General features: G+C 43.2%; 1 long non-coding RNA gene across 1 annotated transcript; it reads right to left on the minus strand.

Annotated features, from left to right (window-relative positions):
• Positions 1-211: 211 nt before the first annotated feature.
• LOC119797704 lies at positions 212-6546 on the minus strand. The gene is made up of 3 exons (XR_005282613.1): positions 6330-6546; positions 657-795; positions 212-592 (listed from the first exon to the last, which is right to left on the minus strand). It is a non-coding gene; the product is annotated as an uncharacterized LOC119797704 (long non-coding RNA).
• Positions 6547-8245: the final 1699 nt, after the last annotated feature.

The raw sequence follows: 8245 nt of genomic DNA on the forward strand, positions 1-8245 counted from the left end.
CTCCAGCACAGCTGATTTTAATTGAAAGCTGATTAACTGGCTTTTGGTCTACTGCAATCATTATAACCAGCTGTGCTGAAGCAGAGAAACCTCTAAAACCTGCAGGACAGGGGGCCATGAGGACCGAGTTTGGGGATGCCTGGTCTAGATGCAACGAATGTGGAAAGCTTCAAAAATGGCAGCAGCAGCAGCACAGACTTGGGAAGAATAATCTACAGAGCAGGAAGGATGGAGATGGTTCTGGTTCTGCTGCCGGTCCAAACAGTAGTGCTAACTTTGAGCTTTTTCTTCTACAGATTCTATCAACAATCCAGCTGTGGCCAAAGTTAAACATTGATGCAGCAACATGAGAAAAAGGGAGAACAAACCGTGCAGGAGATTTCCTGTTCTGACTGAAACCAAAGTTCTCCTCATCATTTCATTCATTTCCTAACAAACTAGCAGCCATCAAAGAACGACGAGTCTAAACTGTTGAATAGATGCTTTTCAACCTGCTGCTGACGGAGGGAGCAGGAGGTCCAGGTCTCCAGGTCTGGGTTTGGCCATCTGCTGAATGCTGCTCTCTATCGTCACCATCTTCTCCTCCATGAACCTGTCAGAGCTTTAGCTGTCAAACTGAAACCGTGATATGGGCTTCTAGCTGTAACATCACTCACTTCTTCTGCTCTTCAATTGTGTGGACCGTAGAGCTGAACTGAACCTTACGCTGCATCAGCTCCTCCTTCAGAGGCTTGTTCTTCAGGATCTGCTGCTCCAGGCTGACCAGCTGCTGCTTCTGAGCCTCTAACCTGGCAGCTGATGATCAGGAGCAGAAAATGAAGACAGGAATCACTAACATGCTGCTCTCTACAGTCTGGTCAAAGTTTGTGTTTGAGAAAATCTGGATTTGATTCAGTTGAATTGTTTCTGCTGCAAACAGAACTGATCTCTCTGAGTCTGGAGGCATAATGTGGGTCAGAAGCTGAAAGCTGCTGTAGATGTTCAGGTTGGACCTAAGAAGACCAGCTGATCTTTGCTGACTGATCTGAAATGTTTGGTTTTCAGTTCAGAGATGCTGGTTCTCTGATGGAGATGATCTGATCTTCACAGACATGGAGGCCCAAACTAGCGTCCCTAACAGGAAGCCGGCAGCAGACAGGAGCCCAGACTGATCAGATCCAGGAAACCTTCAGCATCAGACATCAGGAGGGATCAGATCTACATCTAGACCACCTTCAGGTCCCTCAGACTTTCAGGAGGAGCAGCTATTCAGTCTCTGTCAGCATCTTACCCTGCATTCTCTCCACTACGACCAGTTCCTCCTCCTCCTCCTGCAGCTCCTTCTTCTCCTGACTGATCAGCAGCTCCAGGTCCTCTGTGGCCTTTCTATCTGCCTGCACCTGTAGCTGTTCTTCCATCCACTCGCTGTTCTGATCCTCTATTTCCTGCTGCTGCAGAACCTCCTGAATATCAGGAGTGTCTTCATGCAGAGCTCTGATCTTCACAGCAATGTCTATGTTCTGTTCCCTCAGTTTGTGGCACTGAGCCTGATACCTGCAGGACGATGAGACACGCAGAGGGAAACCAACATTAAAGAGTCACAGAGTCCGATGGAGGCAGATGCACTGGCTGAACTGGAGACAACAACCAGAAATCAGACCGTTTACTGGTTTTTAGCAGAAAAAAAAAGTTAGAAATCTCTGCATGTTTACAAGAAGAGGAGCGAACACAGCAGGAGAAATGATCAGAGCTCAGTTCCTCCAGAACTTGCAGATGAACCCTGATAAGCAGATGTTAACTCGCCGTTCATGTTGGATCAGAACCAAAGAAAAACCCTCCAGACCAGAGGGAAGCATGTAAACCATCCAGGGCCGTCATTAGGTTTGAGAGACATGGGTGGCTTAGCCCCTAGGTAAGATATTGCGCGCGCGCAGCGCGCGCCGAAATTTTTTCAGTGCACTTTCTAAGGCGCTGTCTATAAATTCATTATTTTAAGAGCAACATACCTGGGAAACACTTCCCTCACTAATGCTACTTCACCAACTAAACTACACCAGTTAAAATGTGCTAAATTACAAAGAGTAAATGGTAGGTGCCATGCATTACTGCATAAATGGAAGAAGGCAAGTGGTTCGCCACTCATCATAATGGAAACCTTCTACAGAAGACAGTTGTCTAACCAACAGACTCCCAACATCTTCATAAACCCTTAACCTGGCCATTCATCTTTCCCCATCTCCCCTGCACCCACAACCTGTCAGGAACCCCTGTCTGCTTTGCAATAACCCTGTTTCTGTGTGTGTGCTTGGTGTGTGTGTGTGACCTGGACTTTGGCATGTCTTTCTCTACACCTGGCACAGAGAGAAACACATATATGTGAGGAACTTAACAATAAATGCAGCATTATCTTTGATAGATTTCTGCTTAATCTAAAGTTTAACCACAAAATACAAGTTGCATAAATGGACAGTAGGCAATAGGCAATAGCATCATTGCAAAGAAGGATATCCTTGAGACTTTTTCACATCAGTCTGACAAAGTTTTAATGCAAATAAAGGAAGTATTTTTAAGTACAATGTATTAATGAAAACACAAAATCAACAGTATATGAAACGTACAACTTAGAACTATAGTCAACCCAAGGAAGCACTACCATATCACACAGTGTCGCCCTATCAGACTGGTGGCACATAGATATGGGAGAATTATCCTGCCATAATGCAAGAGCACATAACTTCAATTAGAGAAAAGAATTTCATCTTCTTGCACTCAAAACTTATAATGCTCACACTCAAAACATGCGCTCTCTCTCAAATATTTTCTCTTCTCTCAAAAATCTTTGTTTCTTCTCTCAGATTTAAACATATTTTCTATATTATCACAGATATTTTTTCCTCTCGCTTGCCTCCATCTCCGCTCTGCACGGGTCTCAGTTACGCTCTGCTTGCGGATTTGTTTTGCTCTCTCAGACTGCAGTTGGATCGTTGCCTAGCAACCTTTCCAGCCAATAGAACGACAGCCTCGGAAAAGGTGCGCTTGTTTAACCCTACGGAGTGTGCCTGTGCTACTACGCCACTTATAAAGCGTCAGCTGAAACTGCTATTTACAGTAGTTTTGTGGCTGATTGTTGTTTAGAAATAGAAAACCTGGTTTCATTTCTTAGTTTTGCCCTGGATTTTGTAGCGTTTGTGGACGCTACGTCGCTACTTGATCAAAACAATAACGTCGCTACAGGAAAGTTACTTGATAAATAAAGCAGCGACGCTACGGTCAAGCTACTTGAAAATGTAGTTAAACTAATAGCTTCGCTACATGTAGCGGCGCTACTGCCCATCACTGCTCCTGTGACAAAACTATTATAATGATGCTAGTAGGCTACAACAACATCGTGTTTTCCCACACCACTGACTTTGTTCACCATGGTAACGTAATTCCTACTGAATCAGACAAGCTATTAGGCCTATATTGTCTCTTTCCTCACTCCAGGTAAAGTGAAGAAAATGTAAACCGCTGACATCAAATGGCAAACTCACCGTATGTATCTGCACACAACCATAACTTTCCTAATCAAGCTCGATGACTGTGTGGAGATTCAAAGGGCGCGCTGTTGCTGCACTGCACAGCTGCTATGGTCCAGTTGATGGCCGTGTACCACGTGACGTGACGCTGGACGCGGAGCCAATGAAGGAAATGAATATCCTAACGATATTAATAATTGTATAAATAATTGTGTTTGTAAATAAACTAACAGGAACTTATCTTCAGATTAACTTGCCTTCTTGGTGGCTCGTTTTCAGTGCTTTACTGCAATTGTTTGGGGTTATATGGAAAAAAAATCAATAAATAAAAAAATAACAATAAAAATCGCAAAATAATTATGGGGTGGCTAATACCAACGAAGGGATGACTTCAGCCACCCTAAAATAGGTCTAGCCACGTCCCTGAAACCATCTTTAACTATTGCAGATTCCTCATCACCTCTAGTTCCCTCAGCACCACGGGGCTGTGATGTATAGCATCTGTTTGGGGGGGGTCAGCTTCCTTCCAACAGACCTGCAATCACCACTAACCCCCTCAGCCCCTGCCTGCCCCTCACTGTACCGTGCAGACCAGTGCTGCACTGAGCTTCCACACCAAAGAAGGAACAAGAGCAGCTGGAGAAACAGAAGCTGTGGAGGAAAGCCTCGTCATTGCAGACCATCTGAAATGTTTTATGTGTTGGTCTTGGATTCTGGTCAAATGGAAAAACACTCAAAATATAAAAAAAACATGCTTTGTGATTTATGTTTTCCTCACAAATCCCCAAACAGCTTATTGTTATGTAACTTCTAGCCACTAGGGGCGCCAGAGGCCACTGGCAGCACTGTAGGATCCAGTATCTGGTTCTGGTATTAGACCAGTTTAGACCTAACCTGACTCCGTCAGATGGATTTGCTCCTCATATCCATCTGGAAACCTTCCGTTGAAGTAATTTTGGGAAGGGGCGAAAATACTGGTTAGCTGATTGTCCTATGTTGGTGATAGACGGGCCAAATAAACCAATCAGATCAACGAAGCATATGACGTACTAACAGAGCGACGACGAAGAGGAGCCAATTGAAAGATCAAACTCTTGCTGAAACCAGTCGGGAGAAGAGCAAAAACATCTTTTCCTCTGAGGAAAGCCTCCAGAGCAGTGTTTTGCTTTTCTTTCAGTGAAGAAATACTCTGTAATTCCGATAAAACTTGCTCGATAGCCACGCTAACGCTAGTTTCATCGGCTGAAGCCGCCATGTTCTTTAGACTGAACTGTCGCGCTTCTCGTTGCGTCACACCTCAACCCACCTCAAAGCCAACGCTGATTGGACGTTCGTTTGGTGAACGGCTCCAAATTTTCTTTAACGGAGAGTCTCCAGACTGATCTGCGAGTGAAACCTTGAAAGCTTGCGAGATCAGGATGGTCTCACGAGGCTAGTTTAGACCAGCAGCTTGAGAAGTCGTGGAGTTTCTGGTGAAGACGAAACCAAGAGCTGAATACTGACCTGAAAAATCTATTAGTTTATTTAAGATTCAGCTAATCTGGGGTCAAAGGTTACACAGCGCTGCTTTAATAAATAAAATCCTCAATCCTTTAAAAAAGCATTTTGTATTTTATCAGTTTAACTTTGTCTGAGATTGAACTGTGTTTGATAATCGGATCCATTGGAGGCGTTCAATAAGCCAGATTGAACCCCCACTGTTAGAGCTCTCTGCAGGGAACATCTTTTTTTATTCAAATGTATGCATCTCCATGCATAATTCCAATTATTTCCACCAAAACCATGGGCGTTTCTCAATTCACGAGAACGCGAGTACGTACTTGCGTTCTCGTCAAGTCCGTTCTTGGTGAGAAGGCAGGAAGATCGGACTTGACGAGAACGCGAGCACGCAAGCACGTATGTGTATTGGAGCAGAAGCGTACTCGTGACGTCATCACAGGCAACGTTGTTTAGCATTTCTTTAACAGTCAAAACTATTTATTCTCTACACAAAACATTTTGAAAACAATATTTTTAATTTCTAAAGCTTAAAAAACATTTTAAAAAAATTACCGAACCGCCATCAGAACGAGCGGTAGTTCACACATAACTAGACCGAGAGAAGTGCACTACAGACGGGGTAAATTTAGCCCTGGCTGCGGTTACCCTCGGAGGTCTGCTGGTCACTCTGGTCCGCTCAACGTCGGACTTTTTTTTTTAAATTTCGCACTAACTCTGTAAACAGGCCACACAGGGAGGCTTCAATGTATAATGTTATCGCCTCAAACGATTTCAAAACGTACTTTTTAAGAACAACAGCAGCAGAAAAGGGAATGTTTAACTTACCACTGTGAGCGCTGTCTGGAATCAAGCTGCGGCCGCGGGGCATTCTGGGGAAGCGGTCAGTCTGAAGAACGCACAAGTCTGCTCTGATGCATGCTCGATAAAGAGGGCGGGGTGAGAACAACATCCGGGGATTTGGTGCGTTCTCGATCTGGCGTTCTTGAGAATTGGAACGGTACTCGGGCTGAGGCTGATGACGTGTCACGAGTACACGAGCACACGAGAACGCTCAAGAACGCATATTGAGAAACGGCCCAGGACTGAGATCAGAATATTTAAACCTCATAGAGCATCTGATCAGGTCTGTTTGACTGAAAATCCAAAAAATCTAACCTTAAAACTCTCCTGTTTTAACGGATCTCTGGGACTCAGTGTGAGATCAGAAAAAGTTGATTCATACAGAACAGCTCAGGAAATGCAGCCATATAAAGTGGAACCAGACTTAAACTGGTTTCCAGTAGAATGCAGTAAAACCAAAGGATGAACTGGTCGTAGTTCCCCGTCTCTCACCTCTCCAGCCGCTCCATCAGGAGTTGAAACAAATCCAAAGGTTTGTCTTTGTCCGGAGCGAAGTCTCTGTTCTCCATCTCACACCAGTTTACCTTCTGGCTCTATGAAGTAAAAGATGCTACAGTTGGGTCTGAGAGCGGCAGATTACATCAGAGGAGTTCAAAGAACATCAACAGGCATTTGCTGTTGCTAGGCAACAAAGGGTTCAGTTTCAGATTCCAACTGATCTGAAATCAGTTCCTCTGTAAATCACCAACTAACAGATCCTAACTGAACTTCTAACGAGTCTAAAGATTCGGTTCATTTTCATTCTGATGTTTTTAAACTTTCTGTTCTTCTTTTTGTTTCCTGGTTTTATGTTTTAAATGTTTCTTGGTTTAAATCTGCAGCACTTTGTGGCAGCTGGAGTTGTTTTGAAAAGCATTTTAAATGAATGAATGAGTCATTCTGTTGACTAATGCAGAGCGCTGCTTACTGGGATCTTCAGGTATTACATTTTATTTTTATTTTATTATTATTTTTTTTATCCTTTATTTAATCAGGTAATACCCATTGAGATTAAAAATCTCTTTTGCAAGGGAGACCTGGCCAAGATAGGCATCAAAATTACATCACATCATTACATACTGTTACTGTCCAAGGCCTTTTCCTCTGGGTCTCTAACCTCCATGTTTTGGACTCCTTAATTGGTGCTGATTGGAAGTGGAGGCAGCTGGCCAGTGTCTCCAGATGACGTCAGATCCACTTTAAGATGTACCACTTTCTTTGACTAAGCCCCTTATTTTCTTTCTGTCTCCCTGCCACTCTCTCCCCCTTCTCTCTTTCTTCCCCAACCAGTTATGATTTTTGTTAAATAAATTCCCTCTTTAAGTTATCCCTAGTGTTGCTTCCCTTTCATTTGTTATGGTTTAAGAGCCGGACCATAGCAAATTGGGGGCTTGTTCAAATTTATGTTAGGTTTGTTACGTTAGTTAATTAGTAAACATTGTTTGTTAATTTAATTGGGAAGCTAGTGTGGAAATCTTGAGTTTAGTTTTGGGCAACTGTTTTTTTTTGTTTCTTTTTTCTCTGGTTTGGGGTAAGTGGCTTGCTTTTATCTCATCTGATGAGCTCACTGGTAAGTCTTGATTGTTGTCCGATTTGTGCAGTTCATTATGTCTGATCTGAACGCGATTCCCCTGTAGGCCTCAGCGTGTCTCCCCTTTGGGATTCATGTGCTCAAAAACAATAGTGTGAGATCATATGGTTGGAGCAGTTGTCTCGGGGGCACAGCCATAGTGTTGGGGGGGTTGCCGATTTTTTTTTGGTCGCCTCTTCCACTCCACTGGTATTAAGTGCGTAAATACCCACCGTCTCTGATCTCTGAAGACTAGGGTTGAGCTAGAAAGTTTTGATAGGCAGTTAGAGGGGAGGTTCGGGTTGGTTGTTTTGTGTTGCACGGATTGTCAGCAATTAAACTTTTGAATCATTGTTTTTTTGATTAAGACTTTAGTCATGTCTGTGGAGGACTTTAATAAATCCCCATCAGTAGAATTTTTGGAGCAATGTTCTAGAGAACAATTGGTAAAAATTGCTGAACACTATAAAATAAGTGTTGGTGACAAAAGGTTGAAAGACAATGTCAAAGCAGTTTTAAGGGAGAACCTAATTGAGATGGGTGTTTTGTTTTCACCTTCCAGACCTGAAGATTTGGGTGCTCGCGTTGTAAAGCCTGACCTTTTGGATTTTGAGCAACAAAAAGAGATGTTAAGGTTGAGAATGCAACTGGAGAAGGAAAAGGAGTTGGCTTTAGAGAGGTTACGACAGCAGGCAGATTTGGATAAGGCTCTTGCTGTGGAAAAGATGAGACAGGAAACTGAATTGGCGAGAATAAATTTGGAAAGTGAAAAACTAAATCTGGTGAAAGATGGCAAATT

The sequence above is a fragment of the Cyprinodon tularosa genome, unplaced genomic scaffold, assembly GCF_016077235.1.
Source record: "Cyprinodon tularosa strain WSP-4 unplaced genomic scaffold, ASM1607723v1 ctg596, whole genome shotgun sequence".
Classification (NCBI taxonomy): Eukaryota; Metazoa; Chordata; class Actinopteri; order Cyprinodontiformes; family Cyprinodontidae; genus Cyprinodon; species Cyprinodon tularosa.